This window comes from Narcine bancroftii, chromosome 1, assembly GCF_036971445.1.
Source record: "Narcine bancroftii isolate sNarBan1 chromosome 1, sNarBan1.hap1, whole genome shotgun sequence".
In the NCBI taxonomy this organism is placed as follows: Eukaryota; Metazoa; Chordata; class Chondrichthyes; order Torpediniformes; family Narcinidae; genus Narcine; species Narcine bancroftii.
In genome coordinates this window covers 378,584,166-378,609,626 of record NC_091469.1, presented here as the reverse complement: position 1 = coordinate 378,609,626, position 25,461 = coordinate 378,584,166, and the positions used below count along the sequence as shown (strand labels likewise).

Sequence of the window (25,461 nt, the reverse complement as noted above, 5' to 3'; positions counted from 1 at the left end):
ATTTCAGGCTCTCAAAAGTAATAATTGATCCCATGAATTTAACATTAAAAATTAGTCTACAAAATTTGATTTGAAAAAAACACAAGTATATACGGTAGTTTTTTTATGGATGCTATCTTCCTCTGAGTGGGCCTGGTAGAGTTAGAATTTAATCTACTCATTAACATAGTGTTCCTGTCTGAAAAAGTTTGCATGTGCACCTGCTTTACCAGAGTCTAATTAATGGGCTTGTTTTGACTTCAGGTTACAGTTAATAGTCTGTTTAGCAAATTGTAAGGGACCAAAAAGAGCAATTTAAAGCCATCTTGCTATAGGGCTTTGAATTGTCAGCCCCTCTTTACATTCCGTCTTTTGAAGCTTCATCTGCTGTTGATCCCACATGTCGAGACTAAACAGAAGGATCATCCTAGTCTTTCTTATTCAGGTCTTGTTTTGATACTGCACTAATTCCAGCAAATACTTGCAAGTGCACTTGAGATTATAAACCACAGAATTTTTAAGACAGACTCCAAAATGGTAATTTTGTTTGGGATCGACATGTAAATTTGTCATGTATCTCAACAGAGACACATTTGAGCAGAGAATTTTGCATTAAGATTGGTGCGGACTTATTTGATATATTCAATAGCTAATGTGTAGATTTGTAACTTGAGTGTTTATCTCTATTTTTACTGCAGTGCACTTTGATAGTATTTGTACAGTTTCAGCAGGGATGTCCAATACAATATTTAGACAAATTTAGTTCTTGGAACCTGGTTTGGTTGAGAATTGGAAGTTTTGGTAATAGGCTGGGAATCAAATTTGGGTTTTTCTTGGCTTGTAATTCCCTCTATATCCGAGTCACTGAGGGGTGCTTAATCTCTAGCCCTTTTTTATGGAGCGACACCCTATTGAAGTATCTGAACGAGGGGAAAAAAAATAGGCAGACTTTCCTTTTATGGAGAAAGCCTGTAAGGCTGCTCCAGCGTTGCTTTTATGGAGAGCGACATTGGGAGCTGTCCTCTGGAGCTGAGGGAGGCAGGGCGAGTGGTGAAGTAGCATCATCGCCATGAGGTCAAACATGCGTGCCAAGCAATGGTCATCCTTGTTACCCATAATCCCCCATGCAGCTGGAACTGCTCTGAGAAATGCAAAGATTGATCCCGCATTAAAACAAAAAGAGGTTCAGGTTCTCGTTATAAAACCTGAGACTGCTTCTTCCAGCTCTTCTGCCCGGCGGTGCCCCTTATGCATGCTGAGCCCAGCTCTTCGCTCCCCTCTTTTGTCCATTGGACCCTCCAGCTTTGCTTCTCTGAGTCCACTCCTCAACATCTGTCCTCCTTCCTCTCTGGCCATGGAGCTCAGCACCTGGGCCCCTTCGCCCTCTGACTCTAGTGGCTTGGTGGGCTCCATCTCTCCTTGCCCCTGCTGGGCTTCCACACTCTTTGGTCCGGTCTCCCTCCACTTCCCCCTCACTTTGCACATCTATTCTGCTCTCTGGCTCCTCGCTGCCTGCTGCTCCTCAGTATCCGTGACCTTGATGAAGGAGCAAGGGGCAGAGGAGGAACGGGAAGATGACATTTTCAGGTGGCAGGAGGGAGCCCTAACCCCAACACCAATCACCTTAGGAGCCCTGGTGGCAGCTCCTGGGTCGTGGGCTGACAGCAGCATCAAGACGTCATCAGCCCGCCCCTGAGCAGATGCCTTTGGAGGCTTTTCCTCCACCTATGAGACTACCTTAATTGGACTCCATTTTTATAAAGGTAGGTGAAGTGATGTAAAGGTGGAGAATATTCCCCTTTACATTAGCTTTTTTCCGACTATAAAAAGGCCTTCTGAGTCACAGTTTAAAGCTTGTATGCTTTGTGCTGGGGTATTTGAAAGGATATGGGGCTCAGGCTGAAATGTTGCTTACCTTTTACTACTTGAGATGCTGCGTCACCTTTCAAGCTTGTTTGTGTACTGCACATCGAAAGGATTGCAGTTTTCATACAGATAAAATGAAAGCAGAGTTGACCATTTGGTCCGACAGTTCTCTTCCCCCCCCCCCCCCAAATATTTTTTTTCCCCTGAGTTACAACATGGAAACATGCCCTCCAGCCCCCAAGCCTATGCTGCCCTAATTAACATACAAATTATGTACATTTTGGAGGGTGGAGGAAATCCTGGGGGGGAACATCGACTCCTTACAGACAGAGTTGGCTTTGAAGCCGGGTTGCTAGTGCTGCAGTAGTGTTGCTGTAACGGCTACACTAACTGGGCTTTCTGCTGCTCAACGACAGTCTGAGCAATCCTGTCCCTTGAGTCCACTTTTCTGTTTCATTTGCTGATGCATATAGGACCCCAAAATCTACCAATCTTAGCCTGGAATATACTGTATAACTGCTGATCCACAGCCACCTAGGGTTTAGTATTTTAGATTATATAGGTCTTTGATTAAAGAGTTTTCTCTGAATGTCGCTGGCCCCTATTCTTGAACCTCACAGGTGACTTGCTTTTACCAAGTTGGCTGATGTGGGATCCACAGGTTCTGTCACGGTTGGAGCATGATGGGTGAGGTGGGTTGGGATATTGCGTCAGTAGGCAGGTAATTGGCGACAGTGATTTGTCTCTAGTTTAGATCGAGTAGAGGAGGGAGTTGATGGCATGGGAAAGGATTGGTTCCGGAGATGCAAGTAGGGAATGGGATTGAAGGGAATTCTCTGAGATCTACTGTGGACGATGTGTTGTCATAAAGTATGGAAAATGCTGTTGTTGTTTCTTTTTCCTTTCAGAAGCTCTATGTCACATAGAATAGAAGGCAGAAATTCAGTACTTATTGAACATGATTTTTGTTTTCCTCTGTAAGGGGAATGCATGGTGCACAAGTCCAAATATTTTTAAAGTGTCACTGTTTCTGCAAGGTTGACAATTGGATATGCATAGATGGCAATAGGTCCCTTCACATCTTAAGACTGTGGTCTTCTCTGGGACTAGCCAGCTATAACATAGGGAAATAAATCAGTGGAGACTCTAGGGGTTCCTGAATGTTTGGCATTTGAAAGCATTGGACTGCAGGCTGCAGTTCCAACCAGATGTGAATTCAAAGTGAAAAAGTTCAGTTGCTGGAAGCAATCGAAACGTTTAAACTTCTTAAGTAACCCTATGAAAATTGATGACAGATTTTCACCCCCTTCTTATTGACTCTCTGTTAATGGCAGCTCTGCAATTTTTTTCACAGTTTTCAGTCTTGTGGGCATCTGTCGAAGCAGGAGAGAGTGGTAGGAAACTCTTACTAAATTAAACAACCCTAATTGACACCAAGCTCTTTCTGCTAATGTTTCAACTTGTGCTTGTGGAGTGAATTCTCTCGAGCAGTTGCGCACTTGGCTTTTTGGTTATGATGCATGCCATTCAGAGCGGCGTGGATGAGGAGTGCTTGGCCTGGAGCCAGGTACTTGGAGTAAGCCTGTGTATTCTTGCCCTTGAGGCTCAGACATTTTGGTCCTGTTTGGAATTTACTGCTTGTTTGCTGGTTTAGCCGGTTTGAGTTTCATGGGCCTAAAAGCTTGGAAAGATACTCAGTAATATTCCTGCTTTGTTGTTGGTTAAATATTATATCACAACCCCAAAATGGGTTGCAATGAAATGTCTCCTGTTGTACTGAAAACTGTGGTCTAATTGTATTTTGTCTGGACTAGAGGCTGGAAATTAGACAACCTAGAGCTTGACAATGTCATACTGATGCTGCCCGAGTCTATACCACTTAAATTCACAATTTGCACTGTTTTGAGCAAGTCTGGACATTAAAATGATTCATGGATGAGCTGTTCGAGCTTTTTCTGCACTCTTTTTAGTATTAATATCTTCAGATAACCACAAGACTGGACAGATGAGTGTGTAACAAAACAATAGTCTAGCTTACTGTCAGTGCTGTATTGTTTTGGCTTTGTAGATGTGAATTGTTTTAACTTGGCTGGGGAGGTGGGAGACTTGGTTCATGGTTGGAAGGCAGCAAGGATTCATGGGGGCTGGAACATGTTAGCGCAAGTTCAGACAAAATTTCCTTTACTCCTGTGAAACTTTGAGCCAATCCAAAGTCTGCCACTAAATTTCTTTGCTATTAAATGGGTGGGCTCATTTGTTCTCAGCTAACCTTATCCATCCATGGATTTTTAAATTACAATTTCTTTTTAAACTTTGCTGCAATTCACTTGTCATTAGTTCTACATTTGTGTACTTTTCATTTTAATTCTACAGATGAACATTTAAAGCTTTCTTTTTCATTGTAGCACTATGCGGTGGAAAAGTTTATTTCCAACTTGACAGTTATCTCTTTATAAAACCTATGGTATAATTTTTGAGTGAACTTTTATGCAGCCTTTCAAGTGTTATTTTGAATTTTAATTCCAAGCAATACAGTGTATCGTTTTGGTGTGAAGCAGCTGAGCAAATATCAGATTAGTTTCTATTGCATTGTTAAGATATTGAAAGTGATGTAATGTTCCCCACTGAAAGTTCTGCTCAGTCCACAAAGTCACTCCACCATTTTGACCCAAAACAAATCCAACCCAGTACAAGTTCCAAACAGTTTAATGGCTTTTCTTCCATGAAATTTCTGTCTGTTTCCTGGTCATTTTCTGTGCAGGAGGTGTTAATTCCATGGAAGGATGTGGGCTGTCTTCCTCCAGTTCACTTGGGCACTTCCCCACCATCTTTCATGTTTGCTTTTGCGAGCTGGGATTTCCAATGTTGAATGAAGAAAAAGCTTTATGGGCAAATAAACACATTTGGAATGTGGGCACTGTGGTAATTGGCCTCCTTTGTGTCATCATTTGATGACACTCATCAGCACCCCTTCACCTCACCCTCCCATGATACCCTTGTACTTCTGCAATATTTTCTGTCTCGCACATCTTTCAACTCTTTGCCAAGAAGTAATTTACATGGGCCATTTCATGTTTAACTTGCATGGGAGCACCCAAAGGGTGAGGGAAGAACCTTGCAGAGTTAGATGGAGAACGTGCCAACTCCATACTACGTCAGAGGCCAGAATTGAATCCTAGACCCTGGAGTTGAATTCTCACCTTTTCTTTTAACATCAAATTAACACCTTTTGTCTGTTGGTCTGTGCTCTTCCCATTATTCACCCTTTCTTTCCCCAGCCTTTAATTCAACCACTTGTCTTTTCTCTCTCACACCTTGGGGAAGGGCCCAGACCTGAATCATCAGTAATACATCTTTACCTCCTATGGACATTGCAAGACTGACTGAGTTTCTCCAGCACTTCTGTGTTTTGACTATCACAGTATCTGCAGGCTTTCGTGTTTCACAGCATCACTAACCACGCACTATTTATTGCATTGCCCTAAATGGACACAATATTATGAAGATGAAAAGTTTGACAACAACCTGTGTCTCAGCGAGATTTATTTTATTGATGGATGAAAACTGGACTGATGGGGAATTTTGTCTGGCTGGATGACCTTGATTTCATGTCCAAGAACATGCGATTCTGTACATAGATTTCTGTGCTCGTGTTTCTGGATTGTGTCCGAATTCATAATCTTTTGAATCTTGAGGAGGGGGTGCTACTGAGAGAGCCACTGAATGGAAAGAATAATTCTCATCAGGACTTGCAACCACAGCCTAATTTCTTGAACTTGAACCTCTTCCTCAACCTCTCCCACCTCCACATCCAGCATCCTATCACCTCTTGGCCCCTCCCTAAAACTTTCTTTCTCTCCTTCTCACTTCAGTCTTGAAAGCAACACAACTTGAAAGGCTGGCTGACCCTTTCTCCTCTTGGACACTGCCAGCCTCACTGAGCCCCTGCGGTTTCTCTTCATTCACTGAAGATAACTCCCTGTGTGGATAATTTGTTTTGCCAGCTTTTAATCTCATGTGACACTGGGTAGTGTCGACTTTCTAGCATTTAGGCACAGGATTCTGATGTTCCTCTTTAACATCCACCTCTCTCATCTAGTCACCAAGCAGTTGTGTTATCCTCAACTTGCTCACTGCTCCTTGAAACCCAGATGGTTGTGCCTTGCATTGTGGCTTGAACCGGCAGCGTACTTTTCTCTGCAACCATTAGGGGGAGCAGAGCTGTTTGGTTTTGAGCTGCTAAGAGAAAGCCTTTTAAATAGACAGAAGAAAATTAAAACTTGAGCATTATCTATGACTTGATATCTTGGGTTCATGACCCATACTGAGACAAGCCATTGAAGGAATGGAAACTCCCACTGTGTACATTATGTTACATGTGAGTGATTTTTTTTGGGGGGAGCCAAACTATTTACACTTAATTACATATAACACCCTTTACTTGAGCTGTACCTTGGAGTATGTGTGAGAAATACTGGCTGATTTCTGGCCTCTGTCCCATTGGCTTGTCATTTACTCATAATATCTTTTGTTGAAACGTGAGGGATGGTGACAGGCATTTAGCTCCCTCACTAACCACATGAGTTATTGAATGTGACCTCTCCCATCAGCAGAGGTGGTGTCCAGTCCCGTGGATTGCATCATCTGATGCAGCTAGCTCTTTGGCAAACTAAGGCAATGGAGCAGTGCTAAATGGTCTGGCAGAATTGGTGTTGGGATAACTCAACATTAGCAGTGGATCCCATTAAATTTAGGGCAACAGTTCAGACACTGACAAGGAAATGTCCTGTTGATTGCCTCTTTCATTCTCAATTCAGGGAATGAGCAGAACTGGCTGAGAGTTAAAGGACTTGGCTGCCGCACTGGGTTTGTATGCCAACCAACCCAAGCAATAGTCCAATTTAACTTGACCTGACCACTAATTACCGTGAACACATCCACCCATTGTTGAATTGCTGGAGTGACCACCATGTAGACCCAACAGGGGCATGGTCCCATTTCCACACTGAGAACACCCTCCATTCAAAGTTCAGATTTATTGTCAGAGTACATATGTGGCATTGCATACAACCCTGAGATACTTTTTCTTGCAGGCCAGGCAGAACTTCTGCTTAATGGTAGTGCAATAAAAACTACACATAGTATATACATGAAATTAATAAAACAGATAATAAATGTAAACCAACTGCATATGGAGAGAATTTAAAAAAAAGTGCACAAGTAAGTCTTTAAATGAGTCCCCGATTAAGTTTGTTGTTGAGGAATCTGATAGTGGAGGGGTAGCAATTGTTCCTGAACCTAGTGGTATATCTTGTGGCACCTACACCTCTTTCCTAATGGTAGCAGTGAGAACCAATCATGTCCTGGGTGGTGCAGATCCTTAATTGCTGCTGCTCTGATGGCAGTGTTCTATTTAATTTTCTTGAGGGTGGGGAGAGTTGTGCCTGTGATAATGCTGTGCGCATTATCTTTTCCAGGACTTTCTGCTCAGAAGTATTGGTGCCCCCATATCAGGCCGTTATGCAGGTGTCAGCACACTTTCCACTACACATTTCTAGAAGTTTGCCAAGGTTATGATGTTATACCAAACCTCTGAAAACCCCTGAGAAAGTTGAAGTGCTGACGTGCTTTCTTCATGATGAGATTTGTGTGTTGGGTCCAGGAAAGTTGGTCAAAAATGGTGACTCCCAGGAATTTAAATTTGCTCACCCTCTCCATCTCTGATCCCCAAATGGTCACTGGATCCTACCCCTCTGGTTTTCCCCTCCTGAAATTCCACAATCAACTCCTTGGTTTTGGTGACATTGAGTATGAGGTTGTTGTTAGTGCACCATTCAGCTAAGTTTTCAATCTCCCTCCTGTATGCTGACTTATTGTTTACTTTGTTATATCAATTTGAGTTGTGATGGATTAATGATTTGATAGAAGACAATTTATTGGTGTGTTAGTATTAAAATCCTCATGTCATCAACTAAAAATTTCAAGTAAACATGCAGCCATCAATAATGTAAAGATTGCCTGTTCTAAATCACTATTTATTTGCATATAGGTGGCATTTGTAAGGGGAGGAAAGTGAAAAATACAATGATGACCTCTTTACCACGTCTGCCCCACTGTAGAAGTTAGCCTGGTGGTTGATTTATTTGCATTCCAATTATTAATGAAGAAAATAGATCTTTGGTGATTTGTGAGTGGTGAATAAGTACAGGGTGAAATAGCTGACTTGATTGATTTCCCCTTCACTATGCAGCATGGAAAGGGGCCCTTCCCTCCTCGGCTGCCACGACCAGGAAGCACCCTTTCACCTTAGTCACTTTTTATTCTCCCTTCATTCTCCTCTGGATCATATATTGGAGCACAATTAATCTGCCAACTTTAGAATGTGAGAGGAAAATGGAGCACCTGGATGTGGGGCGAGCCCATGTGGTCACAGGGAGAATGTACAGACTCCACACAAACCACACCCAGAGGTCAGGATGGAATTCAGGTAATGCCACGATTCTATTAATTTAACACTTTGCTGATTAGAGGTGGGTATGTATTTTGTTTACACTGTCTCACCATTAATCGGCAGTTCAGTCAAGCATCAGTGTTTGAATTAAAGGTCAGGGAGTTTTTGGACTGGGGGAGTGCTAATATTTTCAGATCGATGACCTTCTACTGGACAATAGATTTTTGGAAGTCAGACTGTGTTTACTCCAGTGGGGCAGGGAGTCCCAGGGATAAATGTAGAAAGCAGTATTGCTCCTCGATGCGAGGTCTTTAACCAGTATTTCTTAAAGCGTGTTATACCTAGGTTCTTTGTGCTTTAGGGATGAGAAAGAGGACGTTGCATTCTGGTATAAAAGCAGCTTTATTCACACCTACTCAATCATGGCTTCGGCTCTATCTGTCTGAGACCCAGTCACTATACATCATGATTGGGGCTGGTCACAGCCATCTGTGCAAAGACCTCTGCAAAACTAGGTGTCCTAGCTCAAATGGGGTTGGTGTTGTCTTTACTCTATTGGTTGGCATGCTGTTGACCACCACAATTATCTCTCCCTCTGTAGTCACTGACCATCAGGATGGAATTATCTCCTTTGGTCTTCAATGACCACTGAGGCAAGGTCATTGCTCCTTTTGGTCTTCACTGCCCACTAGGGTAGAGTTTTCACTCACCTGGCACGCCATGGGTGGGGGGTGGTTAGTTAGACTGCTGCAGTGGCTGTCTAGAAAGGGTGAAAGTGAAATCTTCAAGAGGAACTTATCAGAGAGTGGTGAGTGTGTGGAATGAGGTGCCAGGGAAGTGGTGAATGTGGATTTAATTTTGTCACTTAATAAAAAAATTGGATAAGTGCATGGATGGGAGAGGTATGGAAGGCTAGGGTCTGGGTGCACGTCGATGGGGCAAGGAGGAATAATAGTTAAGCACTGAGTCGATGGGCTAAAGGGTTTGTTTCTGTGGTTCCCTTGGTTTAAACCTTCAGAGCCACTGCTATTCATTTCAAAGGAGAACGAGTTTAGGGGAACCACTTCTCCATTCACTATTTGTGTTGCTAGTAACACCATGGCTTATTACTTAAACATTCAATGGCAAATGAAAGGTGGCCCACTAGCCTGAACTCCATTTGTGGCACAGCTAGTCTGTGGATTGGAGCTTCTACTAGTAATTGGGATAAATTTGGTCAAACTTCCATAATTATCAGCTTCCTGTTCTGCTCAGCCTCAGTAGCAACTATTTGCATTTCCATAGCACCTTGCAAAGTGTCTTAACTTCACAAATGTACTGTTGGAAGAAAATGATGAAAGAACAGGAGATGGGCTTTGAAGGAGAGAAAGGGCCAGAAACTGGAAGAAAGCTTGGCGGCAGTTGGTTACTGGGGAAAACCGCAGAATTGTATAATATCTTGAGGATGGCCATTTCTTTGTTTGAATGGTAGTATTGCAAATGGAAATTGAGAAAATTTTCTGGGGATGATGGTAGACGCTGATTGATACACTAGGAACATTCAAAAGACTCTTGGTAGATAAATAGTTATTGGTGTGATGGGCAGAAAAATTAGATTGCTGTGGTGTAGGTTTACATTATTTTCACATCATGGGCTGATAGGCCTATATATACTGTGCAGTAATTTTCTATAAAAACGCTGGTGCTAGAAACGGATATACAAACAGAAAATGAAATTAAAGCATCTGTGAAAAGAGAAACTGAGTTTTGAGACTAGGCATCATTGTAAATGGTGTAGGTTTGGCAAATAGAACAAGTGGAACAATAATCTTTGGAATAATGAATATAATCGGGTGCAGTATGAAACCTCTGGAGGTCAACAAGATACCATCAAGACTGATGCACCAGTTCAGTACAGAGTAGTGCTAGATGTTTTTGCATCTCTCTTTGGTGGGGTTAAGGGGGGGGGGGGTGGAGAAGTAGGGAGATTCTTGTGTGTGGAAGATACTCGTGGCGTTATTTAAAGAACCATCTTTTTCTTACTATCATGGTCAGAATTTGACATTTTGTTCGCACTGCCAAAAGCCAGATTAACATCTTGCTTCCTATTGTTGTGACTTGGGTGTGTTCAAAACAATTACTGCATTTTCCCACATACCAGTGGCCACTCAGTTTTAAAAAAAAAGAATTGTTTAAAGACTTTGCAATACTTCAACGCAAGATGAAGTGAGGCATAGGACCCCTTGAGTCTGCTCCACCTTTCAGTGTGTTCAGTTGATTGCATTCCTCAAATTCACTTTCCTGCTCAATCCCCAAACGCCCTTTTGTTTCAATGTTTGTTGGGTATGAGGGACTCTTCCCTTTCCTTCATAGCTTTCAAGAAATTGATTCCCGAAGAAAAAACTCACCCGTTAATAGTATGCCTTGGGAAAAACAATTGTGGGAAATGTTGCAAGTGGACCAATTCTCCTGAGGAGTAGGCCAGTAATACAGAAGGGCTAGTTCAAATCCCACCAGGGGAGAGGGAGAATTTGCATTTTGTTCACTGAATTATGCAGGATTTTTAAAACATAAGTAGCAGCAATAATCTGACCGAGTAACTACCAGATTGTTATTTTAAAAACACCATTTAGTTCAATGGTAGAAAGAAATCTAGTGCCTTACTCCACTTCGCCCCACAGGCAACTTCATGACCAGACAAATGTGGCTATCTCTTCACTGCACCCTTAAGCTATGGCATTGCATCAAAACCACTATATTTAATTTTAATTTAATTCAGGGAAATCCACACGGACAGGAAGAGCATACAAGTTCCTTACAGCGCTGGGTCCCTGGACAGGAGTATGACTGAGGTGCAGTCGCTGAACAGCAGGGCCACTGTTAGGGACGTTGCCAGAAGGATCCCAGGAAAGGGCTTAAAGAAAAGTGGCCCTTCTGATCCACAAGCTCTTGCCACCCAAATACGCCAATTAACTTACAAACCCCATATGTTTTTCGAGGGTGGGAGGAAGAGGGAGCACTCATAGGAAACCCAAGCAGGTATGGGGAAAAGAACATATAAACTCTTTACAGACAGGCAGATTTTAGCCTGGGTTGCTGGCATTGCAGTCACGTTGCACTATGTGCTATGTTAACCATGCCACTCTGAGAGGGAGACCAGATTCTGATTTATGATATACAACCATAACCAGGCACAAAGAAATGATAATTATATACAGTATTACTTACTTCCCTGGTAATTTCACGCCTTTATTTTTCCAGCATCTATTTTTTGTCAATGCATTCCATCCCTGTCTGAGGCTGGATGTGAATCTGCCATGTGCTGTATGTCCTCCCTTTCTATCCTGAGTGAAGCTCACTACTTGTGCCTTCATACATCAAGCCATGCAGCCCATGTACTTGCTTCACTACTTGTGGATTTTCAAAGTCATCTAATGCCTTCTGAAATTGGAGCTTTAAATAAAGCGTCCAGTAATTCTGTTATCTTTATAATGCAGCACGATTCTTATTACTGTCACAGCATCTACTAAGTACCACTTAACACACACCTCGGTGTTGTGCTTTATAAAGCAATATTTAAATAATTGTATATGCACTTTTATAACTCAGCAAAGTGGAAGAGGAAACGATGTCAGAATCTCAATGCATTACTTTTGGAGCTTAGTCACAGGTAACACAATCCTTTATCCGGACATCTAAAATCCAGAAATCTCCAAAATCTGGCAAGTCAGGAGAGAGACAGCAGCGCAAGTCGGGCGGGCGAGGGGGAGAGACTGGCAGCGTGAGTCAAGTGGGCGGGGGAGGGGGGAGGAGAGACTGGGAGCACGACTGGAAGGGGGTGGGGTGGATACAGAAACATGATTCGGGTGGGTTTAAATCTGGCTTTCTAAAATCTGGAAAATTCCAAAATTTGGGACAGACTGTCCACCAAGGGCTCTGGATAAAGGATTGTGTATCTGTACAGTACACCGTTTTCTCTGCAGAGTAGGCTCTCCGTCAAATAACTCTTACTGTCGTTGGTCGACAGAGTCATGTTAGGGAAGAAGATTGTCCTCCAAATACTGCATGGATTTTCTAAGTGACTCCTGTAATATTGGACCAAGGGTGTTCAGGCATGACTCATCGTTTGCTTTAGCTTTGCTATTAAAATTGATGTGGTGCATTTGAACTCTTCAGTCATAGAGTCAGTTGTTAGTTTCACTTCACAACACAAGGCCACTTATCTTTGGAATTAAAAGGCCTTTTTAGCTCATTTTCTGAAGGGCAGTGGTGCCTTCTATTCCAGTTCAGAAGTAAAATGTGAACAACAGTGTGATTTTTTTCTTCTTCTTCTCTTTCTTCAGTCTGAACTTTGTTAGGAAACTGGATATTTCAAATTTTCAGGAGAATGCAGTTGAGCTTAAGTTCTGGAGACAAGTCTGCAAAGTGATCAATAACCCCATATCTCTTTTTACAGATGTACTAAGATGCCCTGTAAAGGATAAACATGTATGAATCACTGTCTCATTTGGTAACTCTGTTACCAGTGTCATAAGGCCATTGATAGCATATGGGTTCACAATTTTAGGGTAGGACTGTTCAGTTCCATAGTCGTTGAAGGAACTGTTAATTGAATGTACCTGTTTCATTTAAAATGCTAAACCCCCAGGGTTCTGTTTCCTGTTAGATTCCATGATGCTGGTTTATTAGGCCTTCTGCCATTCTCTCAGGTGATTTAATCCAAATAAACACTGATTTCATCGTTCTCTACAAAACCAAGTAGTGTACTGATGGGAACACCTAGGTTGAAACTTGTAGCCAGCAATATCAACTCTTCCAACCTGTCTGACCCCAGCCTCCTCCATTATCAGAATGAGGCCAAATGTGAACACTTCCTGGATAACCTTAAACCTAATGGCACGAGGATCAGTTTTACAATTTTTGGGTAACCCCCCCCACCCCATCTAGTTCCTTCTCCCCCCGCCCCCCCACATTTTTGACCTATTTTTTTCTTCCTCTCCAACTTTACTATTTCCAACCCACCCCTTCCTCGTGGTCTCTCCCTCTACCTGTCTCCCCACTTCTGACACCTGTCCTATACCCTGTCATCTCTGAGATGACCATCTGCCCCCTTCCCCTCTCCCCGCCCTCCATCCCATATATACATAACCGCCTTTTTTAAACCTCTCTTGAGTAAAGGCATCAACCCAAGACATTAACCATATAACCATTGAGTCATCATTTTCCCCCGTGGATGCTACCTGACCAAATTTATTATATCTGATTGCACAAATACAACCTGATGAAACAGCGTTCTCCAGTCCCTGGTGCAAAGTATGCAGACACGCAACCAGACATAATACAGATGCAGACCAACAATATGTACGCAGGACAAGTATTCACGTACATCAATAAATAAATATTGTTTCGCGGATCTGAGAGTCTCTTGATAGTTAGTGTGAGTAGTTAATTTCATTGTTCAGCATTCTTGCTGCTGAGTGAAGAAGCTGTTCCTCAACCTGGTGGTACTAGCTTTGATATTCCTGTATCTCTTTCCTGACATTGATGGGGGAGGTGGGGGGAAGGGAGGGAGACTCCAGTGATTTCTGTCATTCTTTTGGTCCTGTGGATTGACCTCTGATCCATTTCTCTGTAGCAACTGTACCATGCTATGATGCAGCTAGCCAGGATGCTCTTGATGGAGCTCCTGTAGAAGGTTGACATAATGGTGGTCGGTAGCCATGCCCACTTAAGTTTGCTCAAGATTTCAGCATCTGCAGCCTTTGTGTTTCTCTGATGCTCGGCCAATTTGCGTCTTCATGTAACTATTTCATGCCAATTATTATTGCTTAATTTGGAAAGGACATATTAATTATAGTTATTAGATTATGAAATATTAATGAACCCCATCTTTTGTGTTTTCATAATCTTGAGACAGGGCAAGAATTTTAACCCAGCTGTTGATCGAGAAGCTTCAGAATAGTACTGCACATGAATATGCCACCAAGAAACAGCTATTGTGTTAGTTTAGCTCCAATCTCATTAGTTATTGCAGGCAATCCGCAGATTACACGAAGGGTTCCACTCATGAGAGCTGCCAGTCAGACTGTTTTCTCTGTGAGCGAGAAGCATTTGTTTTCTATAGTAATCCATTTCATAAACTTTCCTTTCACTGAACAACAACATTCAAAGTTAACCAAATAGAATATATACTGCATTCAGGCAACATTGAATACCATGAAGCATTATTATTTATTAGCTTGAAAATGTGTGGTAAATTTTGCAGAATCTGATTTCTGTAAGTTGTGATTTGCAACCTACTTCCTAAAATTTAAGAAAATGCAGTCAAATATGTAACCATTTTTTTGGGTGATTACTAATTAAATATTGTTTAGTTTCCATTTGTGTGACTTCTCACTTTTGATACATGGGGCTATGCGTTAGTATCTACTAGCTCATTGGTGATAGTGGGAGAAAAGGTTTTTGTTCCTTTGGGTATACACATTCACGTGCTCCAGTCATCATACGTTGGTATGTATGAATATTTGGGTAATCAAGGGTTTTAGCAGTTTACAGTAAACTTGTGAATATTGTTGGGCATTGTAGATGATGGATTTTTCTACAACTCTGCGATTTATCAGGTAAATGCTAAGTTCGTAGCCACTGGTTTGCTGTCATCACATAATCCACAGATTACTGCTGCAACCCTTTTCCCCATTTACAATTTTCTTTTGCCCACCATGGCATTGTGGAGTGAGTGAGATATTCTCCCTCTCCTGTCAGAAGGCTCCATTTATTTGTGTTGATCCTTTAGTGTTGGAGCATGAGATTCAAAATCTTTCTGCAGCAAGCAAAACAAAAACTACTACTTTCAACATTTCCCTTACACAGGGATTGCTGATTTTATTTTTAGAATATGCTATACAGTGTATTCTTATGTTCATACGATGCTTTATGCCAAATCAAGGGATCAAGACCATTGTGGATCAATTTATAGGAAGGAGACATTATGTCTCCAGTCTGTGGCTGTACAGCTTGAAGTTCCCAAAGACTGTCTTTGTCTTTGCTTCCTCATGGGTTTTTGCATTAATGTGATAGACATCTCAATAATGGCAGATGTGAAACAGATTTATGAGAACATTACTAAGTTCAATCACATGGTGTTGTATTTATCTGCCAGTTAAGTACTGTTGATATGTTTACTGTGCAAAATTGATGTTTTGGGTTTGCTCAGTGTTATCAGTTTTGTTAGTTTGCCATGTAATTCATGATAAGATCCCTCTGCTGGCTCAAGTGAGAAGTCTGCACAGATGACTTTGATCCCAGAACAGACTTCTGCAGTGATTGGGGAGACGCATGCAACTTCAGTTCCAGAGGTGAAGTGCTGTGGCCTTGTATAGAACGGAAAGAGATGGTGAAGTTGCATGGTGCTGACCATGCAGTTGTTACGAGAGAGTGTGCAAGAGAGGGAGAGATATACCAATATGGCCTATATCATAAACTCCACTTTTCCTTCACATCTGGCTCAAAGTGAAGCACCAATGAAAATTAAGAGGTGCAGAACATATCAAGTGCAGGGAGAGTAGTCAGATGGGTGGCATGGTTAGTATAGTGTTTGGCACAATCCTATTACAATATTAGCAACCAGGGTTTTGACTCTATAAGGAGTTCATGAATTTGTACATTTTCCCCGTGTCCACATGGGTTTCCGCTGGGTGCTCCACTTTCCTTGCATACTCCAAAGGCCAAATTAATTAGTCACCTGGGTGTAATCTGTGTGAGGTTGCCTATGCACTTACATTTTACATCCTACCTTTATGGCAGACCTGTAAGAAACATGCAGATTTATGGAAAGACCAAGATTAGTAAGACATTCCTTTAAAATTTTGTTGCTTTTGCAATTAAAAAAAAGCTTATTGCGGTGAATGTCTGCCAAGCTGCCTGTCTCCCCTCTGGCGAGCCTTGCTGTACTAACATTGGCTGTGCATTATCTCTACAGTTAAGGACACTCCCCTTGGATATAACTGTGTATGCACCTATTGTCTTTCATTATTGTACCATGAGTTTCTGCTAATAAAAGCCATGATTATTGTTTGACCACATCGTCTTTGTCTACTTCATCGACTGGCACTTCACTTATCAATGGACATGTGTCTTCCTTGCCCTTGCATTAGCTCATCAGCCTGTAAGCCTAATTATTGTGCTTATACAGTTGGCAAGAAGAATGATGCAGGAATTTTTTTGGCTCTGTCAGGATCACAGGCAATGACTGTTTACATATGAAAATTGGATACTCATGTTTGGTTTTTGCAGCTGTGTATCTGTCTCAATTGATCTATATTTTGTGTGTGTGTAAAGTTTCTGCTTGGCTCTATTCTCATTTTTATTGATGCCGATTCTTAAGATCACCTTACTCCTCCTGTCAATTCAATACTTGATGTGCCTTTGACATGAGATGTGCATCTTCCATCTTGTGGAAGTGGGGGAAAAGCGAAGGAGGTCAGGGTGTGATGGGTATTTTAATGGTAACTCTTTTGAAACATCAGGAGGCATGGATGGAGTTGGTTGATGGAAGGAGAGGCCGGTGATGGTGGCTCTGGGAATTTCCTTTCCCATTAATTTTCCTTGTGAAACTCCTGATTCCAACCATCCTTGTATTCGGATTTGAGTTTACCTGCCAAGAACGAGTCAGGGAAATGCAACGCATGAGTGAGTGGGACTAGAACCCTGCTGACTTCAAAGCCAGGGTTATTTTTGAAAGGGAGGAGTGATCATGTAACTTGATCATTGAATTGTTGCCTTGTGCTGAAAGACATTTGGATTTTTGTGCCTGGCAAAGCTCTAAATCAGCAAACATTGTGAAGGAATCGTTCAACAAAATTGAATAGAACTTGCAGCACACAGCCCATCTGTATGGGCCAGCTCACTAATGCTGTTCATACACTTCCTCTCATACAGCATACTGCCCTTGTCTCCTTTGGATGCTAAGCAGTGTTTCCTTAAATGTATCAAAGCTATTTACCTCTGCAGTTCCTTGCAACAATTGGGTATTTCTTCCTAAAAATGCGAGTTCGAGATTGGTTACGTTGGGGGTGTTTCAACGACTCACACAGCACCTTGTGTAATGAAATGAGCTTGAAGTGAGTTGGTCCTTAATCAAAACAAAAACCTGTGATTATTCTTTCGTCAATGATTGCTGTAAATGCTTCTGATTGAATGCACAACATTTTATTATGAAGTTGGGAAAATTCCCAAACCTACTTAACATTAAAAAATATGGTACTTTGTCAGTGGAATCTAGTTTTGATCTAACTTGGCTCCATAACACTTCACTTGCAGAAGAGCACATTTCTGGTAGATGGAGTAAGGTGGACTACAGTTACATTTATCTTTTAAAACTGTGAGATCGCAAGGTAAATTGCTGCACATTGTGGATTGAAATCTATCTCAAGTTAAGGTTAGCCTCCACCTGCCAGTACAGAGGAAGCTGAAAAATACTTGTGGCATCCTTCTCATGGAAACGAATGCTGCTTAGATTGTGGGGCCCCGTGGTGGATGGTGAGGTTGATTGAAGAGGTCGTCAGGTCTCCTGCCATGGTGGGTAATTTTTTCATTATGCACCATGTCCGTGGAGGCTGGCAGTATTGTGGAGGACTGCACACATCCTCATGTGAAGTCGTCATCTTCCTCCTGCCATTGGCATAGGTTTCAAAGCCTATGGATTATGAATGTGTGGTGGCTTCTTAACGCCAACTATCAGACTTTTAATATCCAGAGTCTATTAAATTGTAACGTGTCTTTACTGTGCCTATTGTCTAGTTTTTAAAAAAATAATTACTGTATTGTTTGCACTGTTTTATTCACTTTATGAAGGATGTGTAGGTTTGTGTAGGTTGTAGACTTTTTGTTTTGTCTTGCGTAGTAATAGTGTAGTCTTGCGCTGTTTTTGTGTAGTCTCGTGTCATTTTATGTAGCACTGTGGTTTGGAGGGATGTTGTCGTTTTTAACTGTACACTGCATTTTCAGATTGGTTTAAAATGACAAAAGCTACTTGAACTTGATTCTTAAGTGCCCAGATTTTCTGTCATTTACACTTCATCTTTTATTAGTTATTTGCTGTGTTTGTAGATTTTCCATTTTGTTCCTCATTTATATACCCATGCTTATTATGAGAATAGGAACAATAGAACCCAAGAAATGACAGAAGTAGGGGTTGGGACCCTTGGAACCGACACTGAGTTGGATCTTGGCCACTCTGTCTCAACTCCACTTTTCTGCCTGTTCTCTACAATCCTGGACTTGCCTGGAATTCAGTTTGCTGATTTCAGCCTCCTCCATCCTAAATGAGTGACCTCATCCCCTTATTTTGAAGCCAAGACTCCTAGTTTTATATTCTCCCGCAAGGGGAAATTATCTCTCAGAATCTCACCCATTCTATGAAGGCTAAACCATTTTTAAACGTGGAAAGGCGGGACTGAGAAATATGACGTGTGGATTTTCTCTCTGACGCAAACAGTTTTACACCACAGAAACAGGCCTTTCAGCCCAACTCGGCCATGTTAACCAATTTGTCTACCCAAGTGCATCCCTTTTTAACCTGTGTTCTAGCCTCTCCCATTTCAGGCACCACATTCCACCTTATGAAAGCAGAGGTTCACTGTGCCCTAGCTATCAAAAAGGCTGATGTTGGGTTGTTTTAAGTCAGCATTATTGAATGATCTGTGCAATTGTTTTCTCCCCAATGTCCAGAATTCTCATCCCAATCTCCAAATTTTAGATAGATGGGATCAGAGACAAAGTGCATGCAATTTCTTACTGTTCATCAGTAAAAAAAAAAACAAATTATTTGTTCTTGTTAACTCGTCTATTCGGGGCTCAGACAGAAACCATTATAGTAGAACTCCAAATATCGGAAATGGTTGGGTCCATGTGGGATAAATGTTTTTTTTTCAGATAACTGGTAATTTAAAAAAAACAGCCCAGTCTTAACAGCAAATCACTTGTAACAGTGTTTATACAACAACAAACAAGGGAAAGCTTTTTTAAGCATTAAAATAACATTTAGTTCTCACCAAAAAATGCTGGCTGCAATGCCACCACCAATCACCGACATCTTCCAACCGCTGCTGCCGATCTCCGACACCTCCAAACCACTGCCAATCCCCACATGACCCCACCGCTGCTGCCGATCTCCGACACCTCCAAACCACTGCCAATCCCCACATGACCCCGCCGCTGCTGCCGATCTCCGACACCTCCAAACCACTGCCAATCCCCACATGACCCCACCGCTGCTGCCGATCTCCGACACCTCCAAACCACTGCCAATCCCCACATGACCCCGCCGCTGCTGCCGATCTCCGACACCTCCAAACCACTGCCAATCCCCACATGACCCCACCGCTGCTGCCGATCTCCGACACCTCCAAACCACTGCCAATCCCCACATGACCCCGCCGCTGCTGCCGATCTCCGACACCTCCAAACCACTGCCAATCCCCACATGACCCCACCGCTGCTGCCGATCTCCGACACCTCCAAACCACTGCCAATCCCCACATGACCCCACCGCTGCTGCTGATCCCTGTGGAGGCTTCCCGGACTGGTGGAACACTCACTGGCGAGTTGGTGGGCTCCTGTCTCCCCGGTCACCAGAGCTCCCGATGCCATAGACCCGATTCAGAATTCTTCCCGAGCCTACTGCACCCCAGGGAGTCCAGTGTGGGGTAGGAGGAAGAGTTGGTGTCAGGAGCTCCAGTGTGCCAGGGAGGGGAGGGAACGTCACTGAACTCTAGGTCCCGCCCCTGCCCGGGAGGCTGCTCTGCTTGATGATGCCGGGATGAGGTATTGTTCCAACCACTTGCAGCTGGGAGACAGCAGCACGCAGTTTGAGAGGGGGAAGGTTGGAGAGAAAAATCAAAAGGGGAAGATGAGAAGAAATGGAAAGAGAGAGGGGAGGGAGTTACCTGAAAAGAGGACAATTGTAATTTCATGTCGAGTTAATTTTTTTCAACCTGAAAGGTCATTGTTTGGCTCCAAAAAAAATTTCGGATAAATGAAGATTTCTGATTTGTTTCGGATATCCTCATTTATCTGAATTTTTAAAAGGATAAAGGATTTTGAAGAATCTGATTTTGGATAATCGGAGTTGTGCTGCAAATAGTGTTAAGATGCCTAGAACCATGAATGGAGAAGCCAGTTTATGGAAGTCGAATACTCCTGGTGAAGTGAAAGGTGGCCTCAGTCCACTTTCTTCAACTCAGCCAAGTGTTGGCACTTTCTATCTTCCCTTTTCCTGGATTGTTGCAGCTGCTTTATCACAGCTGGCAGGGGTCTCAATGGCATCAGTTTCATTTCCTGCTGTGCAGCTCTGCCTGCTCAGAGCAAGTAATAGGGTCCTTGGCCACATCTTCAACCGCACCAGGTTTCACATTCAAATGCATAGGCCTCTGCAGCTTTGCCACCTTCAAGGAGATCCAAGCATCAGTTAAAAAAGAAAGTCTACAGATGCTGGGGTCGAAGACAATAAATAAACATGTTTGAGAATCTCAGCAGGTCACACAGCATCCATAAGAAATTAAGAGAAACCAATATTTAGAGCCTGGACCCTTACCTCCCTAAATATAACTCAACAAGGACTTTTCAATCAGCTCCCACTCACCATCTCACATCACCCCCCCCCCACAATGCAGCCATGGGAGAAGCTAGAGATATTCACTTCCTTTCCCCATTCAGGACCAGGCGAAACATTTGTATCCTTTTCTAATTTATTGCACTGCAATTTGTGCTCATGATGTGGTGGTCTCTACGTTGGGTGCTTGTTCTACAGCTGTTCGAATTGAGCCTTTAATTCTCCATCTCTAACATATCTATCTTTTAACTCCCACCAATGTTCCATTGGAGCTCAATGTAAATATGATATCCAGGAATGCTTCACTCTTTGGAACAAATTTAAAAGCTTCAGATAACCAGCCTTTCCATTTTGTTTTGTTGCCGGGCCATTCTGTTGAAAGGTTATCAGCATTTAAAATTAACTTTCTTTCTAATTCCTCACAATACCCCTGAACTGACAAACTTTTCCATAATTCTCCTTGATTTCAAATATCCAAAACTGTGATGCTTTTCATATTTCACTGTTCCAGCACTTTTTCTTTCTCCCCCACACACTAATATCCAACTGCCTTCATCTCCAGATTGACTGCAATCATTGAACTATCTTAGACCTCACCTTTCATTTCCTTCACTGTCTTGGTCTCTTCCCCTGCCTCAAACTTCCCGTTTTCTACACTTATCCCTCTTCACTGCAACTTTAACCACATTCAATTTTTGTTTATTTGAATGTTTTTTAAATTTTTATAGAAGGCCTCTGGCTTCCAACTTCAACTTTTGTTTTCCTCATGACCTGCTGAGTATGTCGAACTTTTTTTGCTTTTATTCCAGGTTTCTGCTTCTGTGGCATTCTTTGGTTTTCTGTCCATCATAAGATGATAAGAATTGGGAGCAGGAGTCGGCCATCCTGCCCATTGAGCTTGCTCCGCCTTTCAACAAGATCAAAGTCGATCTGGCCACGGATTTCTTCACCCGTAATTCCTCTATTCTTCAAAAATCTGTGTCAGTGACGCCCACCTCCACAACTTCCTTGGTCAGAGAATTCTGCACATTCATGGCTGTCTGGGAAAAATAGTTCCTCTTCATCTCTGTCTTAAATCTACTCCCCTGAATCTTGCAGCTATAACCCCTAGTTCCAGTCTCACCTTCCAGTGTAAACAACTTCCATGTTTCTATCTATTCTATCCTTTATTCATCTATCCCTTATGGCCCTACATGTTCAGGCCAAATTCCTTCAATCAGGCTGTTTTTATTTTTAACCTCTTTAACCACCATCTTATATTGACTCCACTACTAAAACCTTTAAAGAACACGCTTCCTACTACTTCAGTTTTTCTCTGTTCCACATGAATGATATTCTTTGTATAAAGTCTTCGATATGGGACTAAATAGGATTTAAGAATGTAGATTAAGTTAAATACATGAATGTTGCAATTTAAGGTGCAATCTTAATATAAACTGGACAGCATTCCAGTTCAACTGAATTTAAATGGGTAGATTGGGTTTTTTGCCGATCAGCTCCTCTGGATATTTTCAGTGCAACAAAATATTATGCAGCTGCTGTGCATTTCTGGAGGGAAAAGAGTGATTAAAAAAAAACTTACTTGAGGTATGTACCATTAAAAGGATAAATTTGCATATAGATGAACACATTGAAGCTTTCAATTTTTCTAAAGAGGAAAGATTATATCAGTGGATGTTATATGATCTGCAATGAAACAAACTGGAGGGATTGTACATTAATTAAAGTCTGCTCACACCGGCTACTGATGGATTTCAGCTGGGCATTGTGCGAGTAGATTAAATGTTGCAGTGATTGATAGCTGGACCAAACTCCTAATTTGCTGATCAGTCAAATGAGGATCTGGTTTAGATTTTTTTCTTAATGACTTTAAGGATTTAGAGACTGAGGAAATGACACCAAATGATCCCTTGCAGCTGAAGATTCTTAATCATGAGTATACAAAGTGCTCAAACTTTGATCCTGCACCAAAATAATTTTCCCTGAAACGAAATGAGATATTTTTAGATCCAGTTAACAGATGTAAAATTTGGAGGAAAAAAGTACTTTGCTCTGTAGCAGTTGAAAAGTTGTAAATGGAGAGTGGGTTTGTTTGATTGCAGTGTAATTTTTAAAAGGAATGGTGTGGGCTAATGAAGTATGGTTACCTATAGAAGTTCAGTTTGTCTACAGAGATGTAATAATAGTTAAAAAGGCTCCTTATTAAATTACAGTGATATTTATCTTTTAACCAGATCAGAAGATTGGCCTGTTCTCAGAATTCCAGCACATGTTGATGTTTGCAAGTTCATTGCAACGGATCAATATACATTTGTTTGTCTCACTGGAACCCTTTCAGTGCTCCTGATCAGTACGATTCTGCTGATTCTGAAATCAAAATTGAACGAGTAAAGGAAATGTTGATTTTTGAAGTTTCAACCAAGATGATAGTAAAACCAGTTACTGGACAAAATTGTGAATTTTCCAGCAATTGCCATGTTCCTCTTGCCCAATACCTACCTGTATCTATCAGTCATTTTCAAAATGTCATGTGGCTTAGATTTTAATTGAATATTTTAGTTATTTAATCTGACAATCTAAACTCATCTCTATTGCACTTGGAAATTTGCTGGCTGTGATAATAGTTTAAAACGTGGTAGGATATTTTAAAGATGCATATCATGTTTCTAATATTGTGGATGAGCCTCAGGGAGTCAGGCTGTAGGTTTTGGCCAGAAACTCCATATCGGTGTGATGGAAGACAATGAATTTAGCAGTAAACTTTGCAATGTGGTTTCTCTGAGTTCAAACTAGAGCTAGCTTTTAGGGCGGGCAGCAGATGGGAAGGAAATCTCTGACTGGTGCATTGCAAATAGCCTTAAGAACACAGCTGACTTTTATCAAAAATTTATGCAATCCACACAAGGTAAACACCTGTTTTCTAGCGAGAACCACGCAAGTCAGAAACACTGAACAAACTTTTACATTTTGATTTTGTGTAAAGGAAATTCCCACTTAATAACTGCACTGACAAGCTGCTCAGGAGGCCCTGAGTGGTTTTCTACAAACTGGTTATTTTGGTGTCGCATTTCTCCTGCTAGACTTCAACCACATTAGCTACACTGTCATGTTCTCTAGAAATCCCTTGACTTGCATCCTTGTAATATCTTCTCAAAAACTATAGTCTTTGTCTTTTTTTTTTACAGTTTGTTTATTCCTCTTGCTGAAGCCTTTCAGATTATGGACACTAAAACTCTGCTGCTCCATTACCTCTATGTTTGAAAGTTCCAGTGGGGATATGTCCTCAGTGTAGGTGTCCATGCTTGTCTGATGTTGGGAATGTTGGTGATTTGGGGCTCAAAGGTGAAATTTCTTGGGTTCAATTCCTGTTCCCTTTTAAAAACCCACCCAATTTACAAACTTAATCTGATCTACTCTGCCCTGCTGTATCCTTGGAACTCTTTCCCCCCCCCCACCCCACCTTTCTCACAATCTACAACACTACCCATTTTCCTGTCATCTGCAAACTTGTACCTCCTGCATTCATACCCATATTGCAAATGTCAAAGATACTAGCATGGATCTCTGGGAAAACCACTTGGGAGGATTCCATTGAGGGAAATGGGAGGGGGGAGGGAAGAAGAGAGAGAATATTGTTGCAGCACTACCCACTGTCTCCTCAATGTTGGATCCAATTAGCACATACACACACATGTGTGTGTGTGTGCACACAAGCACATGTACACAGTAAAAAAAAACCCTGTATTTGGTATATGGCACGTATGGGGATTGGAAGATTCTGGATAAGTTAATTTGCTGGTTACTTGAGATTGTGTTGTGTGTTGGGTGAATTAACTGCTAGGAGGTGCCATTTTTAAATGTATTTTTTTTTTAACTTTTTTATTTTCTGCAATTTTTTTGTCAGTTGCTGACCATCAAGTCCCCCTTTTCTTCACTCATCCTATACTGGCCTGTTTAATCTTCACACATTCCTATCAATTACATTCTAAATTTTACATCAGACCACCCTGAGGAAACCCATGCAGACATGGGAGAAAATTATTAACACCTTACAGAGAGTGGCAGATTCAAACCTGGGTCACTGCGCAGTAACCATGCCAACCCACAATTTTATCTTGAATAAAATCCAATGTGGTGGTGTGTGCAAGGGCATCCTATTTGAGTCGGTCAAAATGGTCTCAAACGTCATTAAAGTCTGGATGTGTCACTCTCCAGAGAAAATGAGGCAGGTGATCAAGGAGAAAGTGCATTGTGTCCAATGTGGAGTCTTGCCAGTCTTTGTGTTTCTGATATCAGTTGGAAATTTTTTCAGTGTTTCATCTGAGGCCTTGAATTCGTAAATTTATAGAAGCAAAATTGTTTTTCTGCATGTACTCAACAGCTGCTACCATCCTCCACCCAACGTGTAATATTTGTACACTGTGTTGTCCTCCAGAGCAGAGGATGGTGGTTTGAGCCTTTTTGTCAAACATGGCAGAACTCATTAACTGACTGTCTCCTCTTGTATTGTAAAGATGCTGATTTAAATGGAAAATTTCTGACTACTGTCAAATGTGGTAAAGCTTTATTGCTTCTC

General features: G+C 41.8%; 1 protein-coding gene across 4 annotated transcripts in view; it reads left to right on the top strand.

Moving 5' to 3' along the window:
- The window catches only part of jarid2b (jumonji and AT-rich interaction domain containing 2b), a 384,803-nt gene that overhangs the window by 141,483 nt on the left and 217,859 nt on the right, over nucleotides 1–25,461 (top strand). The window contains exon 1 of one of the 4 annotated variants that reach the window (XM_069913422.1): nucleotides 4,922–4,946. The exons of the other annotated variants lie outside the window; for them this stretch is intronic. The gene's annotated coding sequence lies outside the window, so the exon portion shown is untranslated. Of the gene's footprint in view, nucleotides 1–4,921; nucleotides 4,947–25,461 lie in introns of those variants that run through there. 4 annotated transcript variants of the gene reach the window in all.